This window comes from Aegilops tauschii, chromosome 7, assembly GCF_002575655.3.
Source record: "Aegilops tauschii subsp. strangulata cultivar AL8/78 chromosome 7, Aet v6.0, whole genome shotgun sequence".
Taxonomy (NCBI): domain Eukaryota; kingdom Viridiplantae; phylum Streptophyta; class Magnoliopsida; order Poales; family Poaceae; genus Aegilops; species Aegilops tauschii.
The window spans coordinates 51,043,396-51,062,646 of NC_053041.3; the positions used below are offsets into that span (position 1 = coordinate 51,043,396).

Genomic DNA, 19,251 nt, shown 5'->3' on the forward strand with positions numbered 1-19,251 from the left:
AAAATATTACCGCAGCATGTTCGTGCCCTGTCATGAGACCATACCAAGTTTCATGATTTTCAGCCATGTTTTGGAATTACAGGAATTAATAAACCAAGTTTCTCAATCTTTCCGGCCGAGCCACGACGCCCGGATGTTTGAATTTCACTCCCATCTCTAGCATGGGACCTAGAAATTCACCCAAGGACACACATGTGATTTTTCAAAAAACTATGGTGCACTAGAGCACGTGCTTGTAGTTCAAATTTCAATTATGCACATTAAATGCGCAGAAACTCAATTAATATATAAAAAAAGGCCAAATGAACACGGAATAATTCCAAAATTTAACACGATACTTCTATTTGGTCTAATCTGCCTGTGTAAAAAAATGAAGGTAGGAGAAGACAGTGTACGTATGTCGTTTCGCAGACGAAGGTGACATGTTCCCTCTCGGAACCAGGAGCCTTCTTGAGGGAAGCTCCGGTTTGCAAGAAGCTTATACTAAAGCTTCTCCCAATTCGGCCAAAAAAATTACCGCAGCATGTTGGTGCCACGTCATGAGGCCATGCCGAGTTTCATGATTTTCAGCCGTGTTTTGCAATTACAGGAATTAAAAAACCAAGTTTCTCAATCTTTCTGGCCGAGCCACGACGCCTAGATGTTTGAATTTCACTCCCATCTCTTGCATGGGACCTAGAATTTCACCCAAGGACACACATGTAATTTTTCAAACAACTTTGGTGCATTGGAGCACGTGTTTTGCAGTTCAAATTTGAATTATGCACATTAAATGCCCAGAAACTCAATTAATGTATAAAAAAGGCTAAACAAACACGAAATAATTCCAAAATTTAGCACGATACTTCTATTTGGTCTAATCTTCCTATGTAAAAAAATTAAGGGGGAAGAAGGCAGTGTACGTATGTCGTTTCGCACACGGAGATGACACGTTCCCTCTTGGAACCAGGAGCCTTCTTGAGGGAAGCTCCGGTTTGCAAGAAGCGTACACCAAAGCTTGTCCCAATTCGGCCAAAAAAATTACCGCAACATGTTGGTGCCACGTCATGAGACCATGCCGATTTTCATGATTTTCAGCCGTGTTTTACAATTACAGGAATTAAAAACCCAAGTTTCTCAATCTTTTCGGCCGAGCCATGACACCCAGATGTTTGAATTTCACTCCCATCTCTTGCATGGGACCTAGAAATTCACCCACATGTGATTTTTCAAACAACTTTGGTGCACTGGAGCACGTGTTTGTAGTTCAAATTTGAATTATGCACATTAAATAACCAGAAACTCAATTAATGTATAAAAAAGGCTAAACGAACACGAAATAATACTTAAATTTAGCACGATACTTCTATTTGGTCTAATCTGCCTATGTAAAAAAGTTAAGGTGGGAGAAGGCAGTGTATGTATGTCTTTTCGCACACGGAGGTGACACGTTTCCTCTCGGGACCACGAGCCTTCACTACAAGAGATCGGGCCTACTATGACGAGCTAAAAAATGTCATCGAATATCTAATAACGTCACAAATTACCCCCGGTGACATTTTATGGGCGTGACAAGCATCGTCACGGAATCCCCGTCACGGATTACTCCTAGTGACGGCGCACACACACAAATGTCATCGAAATTGGGACCTTCGGTGACGTTAGATAGAACGTCATCGACTTGCTATTTCCATGACGGTCAATTAACGTCACATGTTAGGAGAAAATATGCCATGTTGTACCATATTCGGTGACGAGGCAACGTCACTAACTTTATGCCACATCAACACCCGATAGGCTATCCCACTACTAGTGCAAATACTTTTATTATCGATGAAGATGATGTCATCAAAAAAATTACTTTCTTTCGAATCTAAATTACGATGAAAATAAGTATTTAATTCACATCACATCACATCAGATTATATGAAAAAGTTAAAGAGAAAAATCACATCATAAATTGATATGAAAGTCAAATAATATTATATATGAAATCGTCTCAGCCAAATCATTCTGTAAAAAAAGTGACAGTAAAAAACTGACTCAAGTTTGACACATATAATAGACAAGATGAAAACTAATATTAACTAAAGACACATATGTTATCCTGATGATTCCAATGTAAGGATGGCATTCATGAACCATCTGGTTTGGACTGGGACTACTGAGTTGCTTGCTGAGTTGCTTGAGCCCTCAAGAGAAAATCAAGCAGATTATCCGTCTTCTTTTGCTTCTTTGTCCAGGCTTCATTCTTCTCTTCCTGGATCTTCTTTAGAGCTTCCAATTCTTCTTGCTGCTTCTTTTGTATCTCTTCAAATGCTCTCTCTTGTGCTTCAAGTCTTGCGGCTAACTCCTCTCGATGCCTATAAATCACAAAACACAGCAACATTGCATCGTATTGAGATGAAAATAGACAAGATAACAAGGTACAAGGGTATCGATTTGAAATAGAGAAGAATATTATTAAATTTCAAGGCAAGCATGTCCATGGGCCAATGAAACATTAAACCCAAGAATAACTTATAATGTTTTAAAATATGCATAACCAATAGCTTGCTTACAGGAAGCATCGCCAAAAGGATATCAAGTCAGCAGCCCAGGTTAAAAGAAGCACTCGTTAGTTGAACTTTTGTTCACTGAAATGAGTGCACTCTGCACACAGAAGCAAGCAAAAAGAAACAAGAACGGAAAGGGAAATAGGATAATTACCTGTCATTTGCATCTCTTGCCTCTCTATCCTTCTGTTCAATTCTTTCTTCTAAAACTTTGATCTGGGCTGATGAAGTAGAGCTCCCAGACCTCCCGGATCTTGATGCATACCCCATGCTGGAAAGGAAGGTGCTATGGGTGCTTTCTTCCTATAGAACTTCAGCCACAATCGCTGTATCGGATACTGGTTGCTCACCTTCTGATTGTGTTTTCCTTTTCTTTTCCATTGCATTCTATAGTATAAAGAAAAACATTGATGCTAAGGCAAAGTTCATATGCTAGATTACACTTTATCAATATGAGAATCTATTTCAAGTCAGAAACAATAAAGGAAGAAATCTTACATGAGTTAGAAGTGTTGGCTCGCTCATGCTACCGGTCTTGCTGTAAACAGAGGTTCAAATAGGAATGCAGTGAACAGAGATGTCATCATCTAGATTAATTAGGAAAAGTGGAGGGACAAAAAATGTGAAGAAATCTTTGAGTACGCATAGTGCACAGTGGCATACACATGATACAAGCAAGGTGAAATTAGAGCAAGTGAATCCACAATGTACCTCCTCTTCTTCATCTCTCAAATCCTCTTCCTCTCCATGGGCCTCCTCTTCAGCATCTGGTTCATACTCTGAGTCGCTGCGATCATCAGCAGCTCATGCATTTTGTGTCGGTTGCACATTAGAGGCACTAGGGTATACAAGGCTACGAGCTAAGCTTTTTATGTCTTTAAGATACTCCCTCTCTACAGCCTTGCGTTCCGCAATCCTTGCATCCCTTTCCTTCAAATACGCCTCACCCTTGCGTTTCTGTTCTGCAAGATATTCACTGCTATGCATATCACTCTCCAGAACTGGTGGCATGATTTTAGTAACTGGAGCTGGAAAACATGATAGGAAGTGAACTTAATGAATTGCCAAAAGACCTACCAGCCTACATTATCATCACTACATGACTGAAATCTGCTTAAACTTGTTTGGAGGAGTACTTGTAACGTGCATGATTACATTAAATTATCTCTTGAAACCTGGCCATCATTGCTAGTAGACAAAAAAAAGCTAAATTGTGTAAAACAGTTGTAAACACGCAGCTCTCCTAACAAGAGTTCATGTGTTCCTTTATACTTAAGCTTAGAATTGATGCTTGTATAATTTGAGATGGCAAATACATTACTGTATGATGCTTTTGAGGGTTGTAGAACAGATCGAAATAAATAACATACTTGGAAACATGGAGCGTCCAGAATTCAGTTAAACAAGAACAAGTGCAAACTCATAGACTCAGTCTTTATTCAAGTTTCAAACAAGTGCAGAGTCGCTCTTAATTCAGTTTTGAACAAGAAGAAGTGCAGACTCATAGACTCAGTCTTTATTCAGTTTCAAACAAGTGCAGTGTCGCTCTTTATTCAGTTTTGAACAAGAAGAAGTGCAGACTCAGTCTTTATCTAGAATTCGAAATAAAGAACATACACTGTGAACTCCATATGGTAATATATTGTATCAAGAACAAGAGCAGACTCAATCTTTATTCAGTTATGACGATCGTAGGTGAAGACTTTTATGGGGTAGCAGAGCCACAAACAGGGACATGGTCGTTGTATTACAGGAAATCTCATGACAACTGAATAAAGACCAAGTAAATCTTACAGAGCTATTGGATTTGCCACATGGTCGCTGTATTCAGACATGTAAAAAAGTCTCACACCCGTGGGTGCTTTTATCCCCCAAATCGCTTCCCTGATGATCCCCTACGTCTAGAACTTGGGGTTGGGGTATGAGGAGGGCGGGATAAGAAATTTACCGTGAGCCGCCGCCGATCGCTGCAATCGTTCGGGAAAGAGAGCCGGGTGGGGCGGCCTCCAATCCACTGTCGCCGGTTGATGCGGTGGATCCGTGCTCGGCCGGTCGGGCGGCCTCGTCCAATCCGCCGTCGCCGGTCGCTGAAATCAGGGGGGAATATAGCGGAGTGCTCACGGGGATGGTTGATGTTGGTGGATCCGAGCTCGGACGGCGGGGCGGCCACCCCCAATCTGCCGGCCCTGATCGCCGCAGTCGTAGTGTCGATTGAATCTGACGAGAAAAATTCCTGGGTGGGCGGTGGCTTTTGGCGGCGCTTGTTCGTGGGGAAATAGAAGGATAATTTTTGGCTGGGTCTTTGACTGGTGGGGACACAGGGTGAATGTGGGGAAAAATATAGAAAAGTGGAGGGAAAATAGTACGTGGGTGGAGGGAAAAGAGTTTTTTTTTGCGAGGAGATGGTGTATTTTCATAATTTATTTTCCACTTAATATTATGTAATTCATTTAATTCGAAATAAGTACAAAATGATTATTAAAAAATAAATCTTACATGAACAATATGATGTGGTATTTTTCATGTTGTTTTTTTGGGATAACTGTAAATAAATATGTCGAAAATTGTATAGAGGGATCTTAAGTATGTGATCTGGAAAAAACAAAATGCAAATGAGTGATTATTTTAACTGCTTGTGTAAATAAAATTGGTAAGTTGGGATGGTTTTTTTCTTTTTTTAGGAAAACATCTGATCTACTCCTTTCAATCATGGCAGTACAACGAATACAAAAAATAATAATAAAAATATCTAGATTTGTAGACCACCTAACGACGACTCCAAGCGCAGAAGCGAGGCGAAGGCGCGCCGCTGTCATCGCCCCTCCCTCATCGGAGCCGGGTAAAACTTGTTATAGTGGACAGTTGGGAAGTCGCCGTGCTAAGGCACCATAGAATCAGCACATCAGAACAACAACTATCACCGAGGAAGAGTAGCATGGATCAGAAGGATCCAACATGAAGACAATATTCGAGCAAATCCACCAAAGATGAATGTGCTAGAGACACACCTTCACACGCCCACCGACAATGCTAAATGCACCACCGAAACTGCGGCTAGGCGAGGAGAGCCGTATTCCATCTTTAGGGAGTGGATGCACTTACTTCAATTGGCAACAGCTAGCCGGAAGCGATCTGTGCCGTGCTTCGGCTATCGCCGTCCTGCTTCTCCCCGCCGTGAAACGCCGCCAGCTAGAACCGAGAAGACAATCAGATCGAGTCACATATGCCCCGGCAAGAAATAACTAACCTACAGATATAGTCTCCCTCAAAAAAAAACTACAGATATAGTCACACACGCCCAGGCGTGTAGTCCAAGAATATGATATCATGATTTGTATAGCGTCCAAAGTCTTTCCTAATGGCAACGTATAGTCCAAGGATATGATAGCACGATTTGTAAAGCGTCCATACTCTTTCCTAAAGCCGGTTCTAACTCCTGTAATAATCCTTTTGGTTTTTGTATCATTATTTTTAGTTTTTATAGATAGAACGAAACAATATGACCTCACGAGCGCCTCATTCAAGTTTTTTGCCTAGTCTGTTTATAGATAAGAATAAAAAAGTAAGATGTCATCGACTCTCCTATTTCCATTTTAACTTTTGAGATAGAACGAAACAAAATTAGCTCACGAGCGCCCAATTCAAGTTTTCAGCATATACACTGCCATACAAAAACAATTGCTTTAAAATTTATATTTTTAATGCCTGATTAAATATTTGGTCAAGCCACTACCTATTTATATAAGAAAGAACAAAAACCATCTAAAAAGAACAAAACAAGGTCTTCCCTTTTTAAGAATATAATACTCATAAGTATTTCCATGGCCACTACCTACTTATATTAGATAAAATAAAATAATTACAACGCTAAATAGGCTTTCAAAAATTTGTGGCAGGTCCCACTGCCAAAACCGACGCATGGCTCCTACCTCTCGATAACCCCTGAACTAGCTATGGTGGGTCCCACTGCTAGAAGCTACATGACAAAAAAAATGATCATCACACATTTGTAGTATTCGATGACTCCAGCTAGTTCGTCATACAAAATACCAAATCGTCACGGAAATTGGCAACCAGGTGTGCTGAAAGGCCGAGGCATCCCAGCGACGTCTAACGTCACCGATTTGCGGTAATTGGTGACGCCACCTATGAGAACATCACACATTAGGCATTTAGATGACGTTGTCCACCATCGTCACGAGGATTTTCGTCACAGTATGTCAATTTTGTTGTAGTGCTTCTTGAGGGAAGCTCCAGTTTGCAACAAGCTTACACCAAAGCTTGTCCCAATTCGGCCAAAAATATTACCACAGCATGTTGGTGCCGTGTCATGACACCATGCCAAGTTTCATGATTTTCAGGCGTGTTTTGGAATTACAGGAATTAAAAACCAAGTTTCTCAATATTTCCGGCCGAGCCACGACGCCCAGATGTTTGAATTTCACTCCCATCTCTTGCATGGGACCTAGAAATTCACCCAAGGACACACATGTGATTTTTCAAACAACTTTGGTGCACTGAAGCATGTGCTTGTAGTTCAAATTTGAATTATGCACATTAGAAGCCCGGAAACTCAATTAATGTATAAAAAGGCGAAACGAGCCCAGAATAATTCAAAATTTTAGCACGGTTCTTCTATTTGGTCTAATCTGGATGTGCAAAAAAAATTAAGGCGGGAGAAGGCAGTTTACGTATGTCGTTTCGCACACGGAGGTGACACGTTCCCTCTCGGAACCAGGAGCCTTCTTGAGGGAAGCTCCGGTTTGCAAGAAGGTTACACTAAAGCTTGTCCCAATTCGGCCAAAAAAAATACCGCAGCATGTTCGTGCCCTGTCATGAGACCATACCAAGTTTCATGATTTCCAGCCGTGTTTTGGAATTACAGGAATTAATAAATCAAGTTTCTCAATCTTTCCGGCCGAGCCACGACACCCAGATGTTTGAATTTCACTTCCATCTCTAGCATGGGACCTAGAAATTCACCCAAGGACACACATGTGATTTTTCAAAAACCTATGGTGCACTAGAGCACGTGCTTGTAGTTCAAATTTGAATTATGCACATTAAATGCGCAGAAACTAAATTAATGTATAAAAAAGGCCAAACGAACACGGAATAATTCCAAATTTTAGCACGATACTTCTATTTGGTCTAATCTGCCTGTGTAAAAAAATTAAGGCAGCAGAAGACAGTGTACGTATGTCGTTTCGCACACGAAGGTGACACGTTCCCTCTCGTAACCAGGATCCTTCTTGAGGGAAGCTCCGGTTTGCAAGAAGCCTACACTAAATCTTCTCCCAATTCGGCCAAAAAAATTACCGCAGCATGTTGGTGCCACGTCATGAGGCCATGCCGAGTTTCATGATTTTCAGCCGTGTATTGCAATTACAGGAATTAAAAAACCAAGTTTCTCAATCTTTCTGGCCGAGCCACGACGCCCAGATGTTTGAATTTCACTCCCATCTCTTGCATGGGACCTAAAAATTCACCCAAGGACACACATGTGATTTTTCAAACAACTTTGATGCACTGGAGCACGTGTTTTGCAGTTCAAATTTGAATTATGCACATTAAATGCCCATAAACTCAATTAATGTATAAAAAAGGCTAAACAAACACGAAATAATTCCAAAATTTAGCTCGATACTTCCATTGGTCTAATCTTCCTATGTAAAAAAATTAAGGCGGAAGAAGGCAGTGTACGTATGTCGTTTCGCACACGGAGGTGACACGTTCCCTCTCGGAACCAGGAGCCTTCTTGAGGGAAGCTCCGGTTTGCAAGAAGCCTACACCAAAGCTTGTCCCAATTCGGCCAAAAAAATTACCGCGGCATGTTGGTGCCATGTCATGAGACCATGTCAAGTTTCATGATTTTCAGCCATGTTTTGGAATTACAGGAATTAAAAAACCAAGTTTCTCAATCTTTCCGGCCGAACCACGAAGCCCAGATGTTTGAATTTCACTCCCATCTCTTGCATGGTACCTAGAAATTACCCAAGGACACACATGAGATTTTCAAACAACTTTGGTGCACTGGAGCACGTGTTTGTACTTCAAATTTGAATTATACACCTTAAATGCCAGAAACTCAATTAATGTATAAAAAAGGCCAAACGAACATGGAATAATTCCAAAATTTAGCACGATACTTTTATTTGGTCTAATCTGCCTGTGTAAAAAAATTAAGGCGGGAGAAGGCAGTGTACGTATGTCGTTTCGCACACGGAAGTGACACGTTCCCTCTCGGAACCAGGGGCCTTCTTGAGGGAAGCTCCGGTTTGCAAGAAGCTTACACCAAAGCTTGTCCCAATTCGGCCAAAAAAATTACTGCAGCATGTTGGTGCCATGTCATGACACCATGCCAAAATTCATGATTTTCAGTCCTGTTTTGGATTTACAGGAATTAAAAAACCAAGTTTCTCAATCATTTCGGCTGAGCCACGACACCCAGATGTTTGAATTTTATTCCCATTTGTTGCGTGGGACCTTTAAATTCACCCAAAGACACACATGTGATTTTTTCAGCAAACTTTGGTGCATTGGAGCATGTGCTGGTAGTTCAAATTTGAATTATGCTCATTAAATCCCCGAAAACTTAATTAATGCATAAAAATGCCAAACTAACCCGGAATAATTCCAAATTTAAACACGACACTCATGTACTAGTTGCATGTTCACTGTTCGTAAATGTTCTAGCAATTCAAACACCATCCTTTCCCTCCGTAACACCATTTTGTCTTTCAAAACATAATGAAAAAAATTAGGTATACCACAAACAGTTTACTAGAAAGAATCGTGTGGGATGCGATATAAAATATCTTGGCGGACCGTCTTGTCTGGCTTACGCAGGAAGCTTCGTCATCTACAGTCCACCGCCCCCGCTTGAACCACACTTGCGCGCCAGTTTCTCGCGGTACTGAGCGAAAAAAATCTGCCACCGCGGAAATATCTATCTCCCCGCCCCCTCCCTCCTAACAAAAGCCACATTTACACTGTTCCTCCTTACTTTCCAAGTTCAAACCTTCACTGCCACTTACTGGCAGCTCAGCCTCCTCGTCGGCGACCCTTCTTCTTGTAGCGCCGCCTCCTCGCCGGGTACCCTTCTTCTTGCAGCTCCGCCTCCTCACCAGCGACCCTTCTTCTTGCAGCGCCGCCTCCTCGCTGGCGACCCTTCTACTTGCTGCGCGGGCTCCCCGCCACCGACCCTTCTTCTTGCTGCGCGGCCTCGTCGATATGGTCAGGTAATCCACACCCCACCCACACCATCCTCCTCCTTTCCCATCCCACACGCCCCGACTGACGGAGCGACACCTTCCACCGAAATCACTGCCCCCTCCTCCAATTAAGCGCCGCCCACAGCCATTTCACACGCAGTATAACGTGGAGCTGAGTAGCATGCAGCCGCACGCGCGAACGAGGTCGCTATGGCTGACATGCGTGTCGACCGCCAGATCTTGGAGGAGCACCTCGTCTTCGAGGCCACCGTCGACACCGCCGCGCAGTTGTCTACTTTAAAATACAGTTCGTGATGTTTTCTCGAGGCCACCGCCAGTGCCCTCTAGTGATTTGTCCTCTGTAATGTTAATATGCAATATGATGTTCAGTTAATAGTTTGGTCCTCTGAAATGTAATGTTCAGTTAACACTTTGGTCCAACAATTGCTACATTTCGTAGTACTGTTCTCAAGCATTTGTTGTTTTGTTAACTGTCTTATCTTCTAGTACATGTTTCTATTCTGCAATGTCATGCTCAGGTAACTATTTTGGTTCATTTGCTCTGCTGTCCATTTAACTGTTTGGTTCAGTTCTGCAATTTGATTTTCATTTGCTGTGGGTACAATTTTCTAAAGTTATGCATGTGACACCAATCGAATTTGGTTGTACTCAATACATATTATACTGATAGTATGGCAACTGTCAGTTAACCTGATCAAGATCTTCCTTATGTGTGTTGCAGGGAAACAATGGGAGACACTGTGGTTTACCATCAAGGTTTGTTCAAGTAGGGTCCTTTGGCTGATAGCACATTATTGCGCAGTTGCAGGAATCATTCTAATATTTAGGTTTCTTACAATTTGGTCTTGCACATGTAGGTCCTGCTGTCAGAGGCTTAGACCCACTGTTCGACCCATTTTGCATATGGGGAAATGAGATGTCCATGAATATCAGTCAAGTCAAGAAACTCAAAAATATTGTTAGGATGAAGAAACTTGCGACGAATAATAGCAAGATCTTTGTTTGCACAATGAAGAATACATCAGTCAACTATAGGATGGTACCAACTCTTTTACCTTGTTTTTACCCCTTGCGCCATTTCAAAATTTACAATAGCGATTTATGCATAGCTTTTTTAGTACTTTTCAAAGCAGTTCACCGATGCTTATCTCTCAAACCACCTGCATTGTCAAGAGGCGAGGAAGGTATTCATTCAACACCCACGGTACAATATTGAAGTCTTGCTGAAGAGGACGAAGGTTGGGCGGGCAATTATCCATAGCCACTGGCCTAAAGTTGCAAGGACATTCAACATCGCTGAAGGCTCTATATTTGCCTTCCGCTTCTGCAGTTTCCCAGATGAGATTCATCTGTCTATTTACCGTGTATGATGCTACTTTCCAAAGGTTTTTGATGCTCCATGTGAAACTTGGTGCTGTTGTGTAATGGCGTAACTGAGTGCCGAAGCTATCTAATGTAATTCGATTATGAAATCCTGGTTGCTTTTATACGGATATGAAATATCTGGCGTGTTTTATAAGAAATATCAGTTTGATTAGTACATGGATTATCAATAATAGGCTAATTACCCTGCTTATTGGGGTTTTCTATTGCAAACGGTTACTCAGACAGCACCGTGGGCGATGAACTCAAACAAATGGCACAGTTTCTAGAAAGTAGGCGTGTTCGATCAACTAACAATCACACATGGCTTCCGGCAGCGAACTGTTTGCGTTAGGCCACCTTGCACAAATGTTTCCATACAAAGAACTGTGTGGGATGTACATACCTACGGAAATGATTTTCTGGGACTCACCGTGTGGGATGTACATACCTACGGAAATGATTTCTGGGATTCACCGTGTGGGATGTACATACCTACGGAAATGATTTCTGGGATTCACCGTGTGGGATGTACATACCTACGGAAATGATTTCTGGGATTCACCGTGTGGGATGCACATACCTAAGGAAATGATTTCTGGAATTCACCGTGTGGGACGTACATACCTACGGAAATGATTGGGTTTCCATGCCTCGCCCGATCGCACACGGCCCCAGCCTGGGTCCCACGAGGGCCTATCCCCGACGATTTCTGGGTCGTGTGGGAAGGACCCCCCCTATCGCCCACACCCACATGGCGACGGTTCCAAATGCCGTCGCGGAAAGGGGTTTTAAACAGTTTGTTTAGGACCGACACGTACCAGTGAATAAAGAAAAGAAATAAGAAAAGAAAAAGAGAAAGAAAACAAATAAAAGAAAGGAAATAAATCAATAAGATTATATACTAATCCTATGGTAGGTGATAGCACCACATAAGGAAAAGTATAAGTAGGGAATTTTATTAGAGATTGACAAACATAGCATTAGTCAATGATGCAACTCATGCAAAAATTAATAAGGGAAGGGAAGATTCACATATAAATATACTATCCTACAAATCTTTTGTGATTGTGAGCCCTCATCGAAATATTATATGCCAAAATTGTTAACGTTGGACAAGGAAGACAACATAATGGTTTATGTTTGTTTATATTCACATAGAAGTCATATTGTCATAGATCCTTTAACATGTGGTGCTTGCCCCCTATCTTTGCTAGCCAAAATTTCTGCACTAAATAGAGATACTACTTATGCATCCAAAAACCCTTAAACCCAAATATTTTTCAAGTGTCCACTGTACCTACCTAGGGATTGAGCAAGATCCCTCAAGTAAGTTGTCATCGGTGCAAAAAGGCAATAAAAATTGCTTCTAAATGTGTGAGATTGTTTAGTGTAAGAGAAAATTGAGCGTAACGAACTTGGATGACAAAGAATAAAAGCGACATACTGCATAATAAAGGTTGTCATCTTACGGGGCAATGTAACGTGACGTTCTTTTGCACTAAGGGATTGAGCATACAAACAAATAAGCGCATGACAACCTCTGCATCCCTCTGCGAAGGGCATATCCTTTACTTTTATGTATTTACTTTTATGCAAACAGTCAAAGTTTTCCTTCTATTCCTTTTTATTTTTCTCCTTTGGCAAGCATCATGTGGTGAGGAAAGATCTAGGAACATATATCCAGTTGAATATAGATAGCATGAGTTATTATTGTTGACATCACCCTTGAGGTGAGTATGTTGGGAGGCTAAACTATAAGCCCCTATCTTTCTATGTGTCTCGTTGAAACGTTTTGCTCATGTGTACTCGGTGAGTGTTAGCAATCATAGAAGACTATATGATGGTTGAGTATGTGGACTTGCCTAAAGGCTCCGACACGTGACCCTTCCTGAAAAGATGATGAATTGTAGTTGCAAAGTTGACTGAGAACATAGTTTGTTGGTTTCTAATAGAGTTTTTGCTTTATGCTTCAATTATGTGATGAACTGTTACTTATTCATGGGAAGTGTATGATAGAAGTTCTATGATAAAAGTACTATGTTTAAATTTGTTGCTGTTATAATAATCAACATGATGCTTTTATGTCTGTATTTTGTTTTTATCGACACCTCTCTCTCAAAGCATGTTGACATGTTTTTTGATTTCGGTTTTCACTTGAGGACAAGCGAGGTCTAAGCTTGGGGGAGTTTATGCGTCCATTTTGCATCATATTTTCTTACTATTATTTACAATGTTTTTATCCATAATAATGCTTTTTGGAGTAATTCTAATGCCTTTTCTCTCATAATTTGCAAGGTACACACCAAGAGGGAGAATTCCGGCAGCTGGAAATCTGGACCTGAAAAAGCTACGTCAGGCCACCTATTCTGCACAACTCCAAATAAGCTGAAACTTCACGAAGATTTTTTATGGAATATTTAATAAATATTGGAGCCAATAACTACCAGAGGGAGGCCACCAAGTGGGCACAACCCACCTGGGCACGCCAGGGCCCCCAGGCGCGCCCTGGTGGGTTGTGGCCTCCTCGTCCCACCTCCGGTGCCCATCTTCTGGTATATAAGTCATTTTTACCTAGAAAAAGGAGGAGAAGACTTTCGGGGTAGAGCGCCGCCGTCTCGAGGCGGAACTTGGGCAGGAGCACTTTTGCCCTCCGGCGGAGCGATTCTGCCGGTGGAACTTCCCTCCCCGAGGGGGAAATCATCGTCATCATCACCACCAACAACTCTCGCATCTTGGGGAGGGAAATATCCATCAACATCTTCACCAGCACCATCTCATCTCAAACCCTAGTTCATCTTTGTATTCAATCTTGTTACCGGAACTATAGATTGGTGCTAGGGGTCACTAGTAGTGTTGATTACATCTTGTAGTTGATTACTGTAGTTTATTTGGTGGAAGATTATATGTTCAGATCCATGATGCTATTTAATACTCCTTTGATCATGATCATGTTTATTATTTGTGAGTAGTTACTTTTGTTCTTGAGTTCACGGGAGAAATCATGTTACAAGTAATCATGTGAACTTGATATGTGTTCGATATTTTGATAGTATATATGTTGTGATTCCCTTAGTGGTGTCATGTGAACGTCGACTACATGACACTTCACCACATTTGGACCTAAGGGAATACATTGTGGAGTAGTAAATAGATGGTGGGTTGCGAGAGTGACAGAAGCTTAAACCCCAGTTTATGCACTATTCCGTAAGGGACCGATTGGATCCTAGAGTTTAATGCTATGGTTAGAATTTATTCTTAATACTTTTCTCGTAGTTGCGGATGCTTGTGGGAGGGTTAATCATAAGTAGGAGGTTTGTTCAAGTAAGAACAGCACCTAAGCACCGGTCCACCCACATATCAAATTATCAAAGTAGCGAACACAAATCAAACCAACATGGTGAAAGTGACTAGATGAAATTCCTGTGTACCCTCAAGAACGCTTTGCTTATCATAAGAGACCGTTTTGGCCTATCCTTTGCCTCAAAAGGATTGGGCTACCTTGCTCCATACTTGTTACAATTATCGTTACTTGCTCGTTACAAATTATCTTGCTATCAAACTACTCGCTACTTATAGTTTCAGCACTTGCAGACATTACCTTACTGAAAACTACTTGTCATTTCCTTCTGCTCCTCGTTGGGTTCGACACTCTTACTTATCGAAAAGAGCTACAATTGATCCCATATACTTGTGGGTCATCAGCAATTTTCGTCTTTTACAATTCGACTAGTTTATCCCATGCCATGCAAGACGCTATGTCTTGGAGAGGATGAATTTTGAAGATCATGAAAGTATGGAAACAAAGATAATTCACCTAAGGACCCATCATGGTATGAATTTTGCTGTAAATCTATACAATTCTGAGAGCGTATCCCATTTTGGTTGCCCGAATTGGGAAGCACTTTGTAAGATGTATGATTTTCATGAGGGTATGCTTGTTACCTTGGATCTTGGTGATCCTGACATCGACCAAGATAATATGGACATTTGGGTCCTTGTTGATACGCTTCCAATTCTACCGCTATGTGAGTTTCTTAAACATAGTTATTAAGTAATTTATATTGTTTATTTCAAAATAGTTGATAGCTTATTTCCATTGATAGCTTATTTTCAGTCTTCAAAGAATGTACAGAAGATGGTAGATAGAACCTACTACACCGATGGAGAAGAATTAACTTATCAGGAGAAAGATCATCTTTATCTCATTTATTATTGATGTTGAGAATTACAATATCAATTATTGTACTCCTGCACATTATGGTCAATATGTGTCACTGGTGCATGTGTTGAACTACAGTAACATCTATGGAGATGGCATGGTAAGATTTTTTACTATTACGACTTCTGTGCATCTTTTGCATAAATTCTTCTAAACCTCCCCCTCCATTGCTAATTAAGACATTATTACTATGTTTTTCAACAGAAAATCCCGAAGGATTGTGTGCCTCATCTCATGCTTCCGAAAGGTCACCTTGATGTTATGAGCTTACGGCCAGGTCTGCCTAGGATTCACTACTGTTCATACCGGATTTCTAAAACCGCTGAAGACATGACAATCAAAGCATGGAAAAATGTATGGACAATCGTACGGAGCTACTTGGAACCAACATTGTGCTAAGCGCAAGAATTGGAGACAGGATAGTCTCCATTGTCCATAATGGAGATTCAGGGCCTATCTTGTTTTATACTATTTTACCTTAGAGAGGGTAGTTAGGTTCTAGCTAATACTCATGATCATGTGCTAAGAACAATTAAGTAGGGTTGGCTAGATGACTATGATGATGATGAGTATGACTTGTTATTATGATGGGATAATTGATCTTATGCCCCTAGTTGGGTCACACTCGGCAGGTTTACCCCTAGTTTCCAAAAACACTTGTTCTTGCCCGAACCACTTTGCTCCTCTTATGCTTTTGCCCTTTGACTGTTTGACCATCACTTTGAAAACTTCATAAAAAATTCATACTAACTCAGAAAAATTCAAATAAGATATCAAAATGTTCAGAAAAGCATCACCTATATGTGCATGTCATTTACATTCATGAAAAAAGTGTTGGCCAGTCCCCTTCTTAGTTTTAGCTCATATGATCTTAGCATGAATAGTAAAATCTAAAAAATTCTAAAAATAATTTGGTGGCAAACTTTGACCAATGTTTTGAGTGCTTGCCAAGTTTCATATGGGAATGACATTCGTGGAATCATGGCAAAAAAACAAAAATCAATGGTCCAAAATTTCATTTTTTACCACGACTTCCACGAATGCCATTCCGTTATGAAACTTGGCAAGCACTCAAAACATTGGCGAAAGTTTGCCACCAATTTTTTTAGATTTTACTGTTCATGCTAAAATCATATGAGCTAAAACTTAGATGGGGACTAGCCAACACTTTTTTCATGAATGCAAATGACATGCACATATAGGTGATGCTTTTCTGAACATTTTGATATCTTATTTGAATTTTTCTGAGTTAGTATGAATTTTTTATGAAGTTTTCAAAGTGATGGTCAAACGGTCAAAGGGCAAAAGCATAAGAGGGGCAAAGTGGTTTGGGCAGGAACAAGTGTTTTCGGAAACTAGGGGTAAACTGCCGAGTGGGACACAACTAAGGGCACCAAACTAATTATCCCTATTATGATACCAATGATGAGTTATTATATATATATATATATATATATATATATATATATATATATATATATATATATATATATATATATATATCAGTGGGTGAAATGAACATGGATTAGATTCAAGTGGAGGCAACATGTGGTGCATGTCGAAAGTACTACTAATCCAAACTTGAATTAGTAGTACTTTCGACATGCACCACATGTTGCCTCCACTTCAATCTAATCCACGTTCATTTCACCCACTGTTATATATAATAACTAATCATGGTCATAAAATCATATGATGAAAGTACAGTATATAAAACCTATACGAATACAGCGACAATAAGCTGCATTTCCAAAAATACAGGAAAATTTAGCAGTAGCGCTTATCAAAAGAAACGATACTGCTACATACTATTATCAGCAGCGCTTTCCTCCAACCAGCACTACTGCTAACTAGGTATAGTAGTAGCGCTAGAAAATCAGCGCTACTGCTACCAGTTAGCTATAGCGCGTTACTGGTAGCGCTTGTACAAGCGCTACTAGTAGCTATAAAACCAGCGCTACTACTAGAGTTTTCCCTAGTAGTGCACGTCTGCCCTTCCTCTAGCATTTGCTGCAGCATGTGTGTGATGGATGGTGTTGAAACGTCAAAGACAATTGCGTTCCTGTGTTTCCATAGCTCCCATAGCACCAACATGAATAGCGTCCAGACGTCTTCGCGGGCTGCTTTGTTTCTTGCTTTGTCAGTGCACCAATCCCGGAGTGAGCTGGACAAAGCCAGCGCCCACTCAGGCTTACCCAAAGCCCGACATAGTACCGTCCATGCTTCTTTGGCAAAAACGCAGTCCAGCAGAATGTGGTGGATCGACTCTTCTGCCTGGTCACGGAAGGGGCAAGCGTCCTGGTGGTCCAATCCATGTCTCGCTAATCTATTCGAGGTCCAACATCGGTTCCTGAGCACCAACCATGCAAAGAAGCGGCATCGCATTGGTGCACCAGAGTTCCACGTGAATGCTGCCGTCGGAATAACTTTTCGGCCCCAGAACTTGGCATCATATGCTGAGCGCGTGGAGTGTTGTCCATGCTGTTCCCAGGACCAACTAATAGTGTCCACGTACCCGGTTGGAGCTGGGTTGCCTGCACTCACTAGTAGAAAAAGGGCCTAATTTCAGCTCATTAGTCCCGGTTTGTAATTGAACCAGCACTAATGTGACCATTAGTGCCGGTTCCAACGGCTAGGCGGGCGGCGCTCATTAGTCTCGGTTCGTGGCGAACCTTTAGTACCGGTTTGTGCCACGAACCGGGCACTCAATGTTTGTAAGTGGTTTCTTTCTGTAATTAATTTAATTCTCTAGCTAGTTGTAGTGCTCGTTCTATTCATTACCTGTAATTATCCTCACTATATTCTCTTCTGTAGTATTACACAGAATGAAGATGTTTGAAATGAAAAAAGTTAGACACTATGGCATTGGGCTCATTGACACAAATATCATTAATGAAAAGACATGGTCACAAGAATATGATCGACCATACATAGAGAAAAGCTTGCTAGAGTTCTTGAAGCGCCTAAATACCTGTCCAAAAATACTACTTCCTTACAACTTCGGGTGAGTCACACTGTCTTGTACTACAAATTATGTTTTTGCTTACTAGCTAGATGTTAATAAATGTATAGGGTTTAGGGTAGTTGATGAGTTATGCACATGCCCGCTTAATTATACATGCAAACGTGTGCGCATGGAGTTTACACTCGATCTTGTTAATCATTGAAGTTGATGAGGGAAAAGTTCAAGTACTGGACTCACTACTTAAAGAAGTTACTGACTACGAAATCATGAAGGGGATGGTCAACAGGTAATTTCAATCATTATCGAACTATATGTCGGCCTCTTTAGTTCGTCATTTCCTGATAGCAACTAATTAATAACTCATTTATTCACTTTCTTTGCCGGTTGTCAGGGCTTGGCAAAAGTTTATCAAACAGGTTGATGGCTCATGGAAAAAAGAGCTGAAATGGTGTCGACCCAAGGTAGCTAGTAACAGCTAGCTACCATCTCTTTAATTCTAGTTTCAATACCATTATCATGCTTGACTAATTATTATCTAATTCAATTCTATTCTCGTAAAGGCCTGAAGCAGGCGTTGGGGACTGATTTATGTGCATACTACGTTTGCGAGAACATTGCATGATGACGTCCGAAAGGACCAGAACTGAAAGAAAGCAATGGGTTCGTTTACCAGAACACTATTCACAATTTTTACATCATTATCTAATATCACACAACTAAAAATACATGCAAATTTTGATCTCTTCTTTAAAGATGAAGGAGATGCAGGGTGGGCTCCTACCACAGGCTCGCGTACGAGGAATTCAAGAGGAAATAGCGGGATTTTTGCTCGACCAGGTCATAGATCACAAAGGAGAATTCCATTACCCGCTACCGCAGTAATGCCTCCATGTAATGATCTGCAAATTGTAGGAGAAATTGTATATATACCAA

The 19,251-nt window shown here is 41.0% G+C and overlaps 1 long non-coding RNA gene across 1 annotated transcript; it reads right to left on the minus strand.

The window, feature by feature from the left end:
* Nucleotides 1-1,950: 1,950 nt before the first annotated feature.
* LOC109758973 (uncharacterized) lies at nt 1,951-4,811 on the minus strand. The gene is made up of 5 exons (XR_002231960.3): nt 4,483-4,811; nt 3,246-3,562; nt 3,033-3,072; nt 2,689-2,921; nt 1,951-2,342 (listed from the first exon to the last, which is right to left on the minus strand). It is a non-coding gene; the product is annotated as an uncharacterized lncRNA (long non-coding RNA).
* Nucleotides 4,812-19,251: the final 14,440 nt, after the last annotated feature.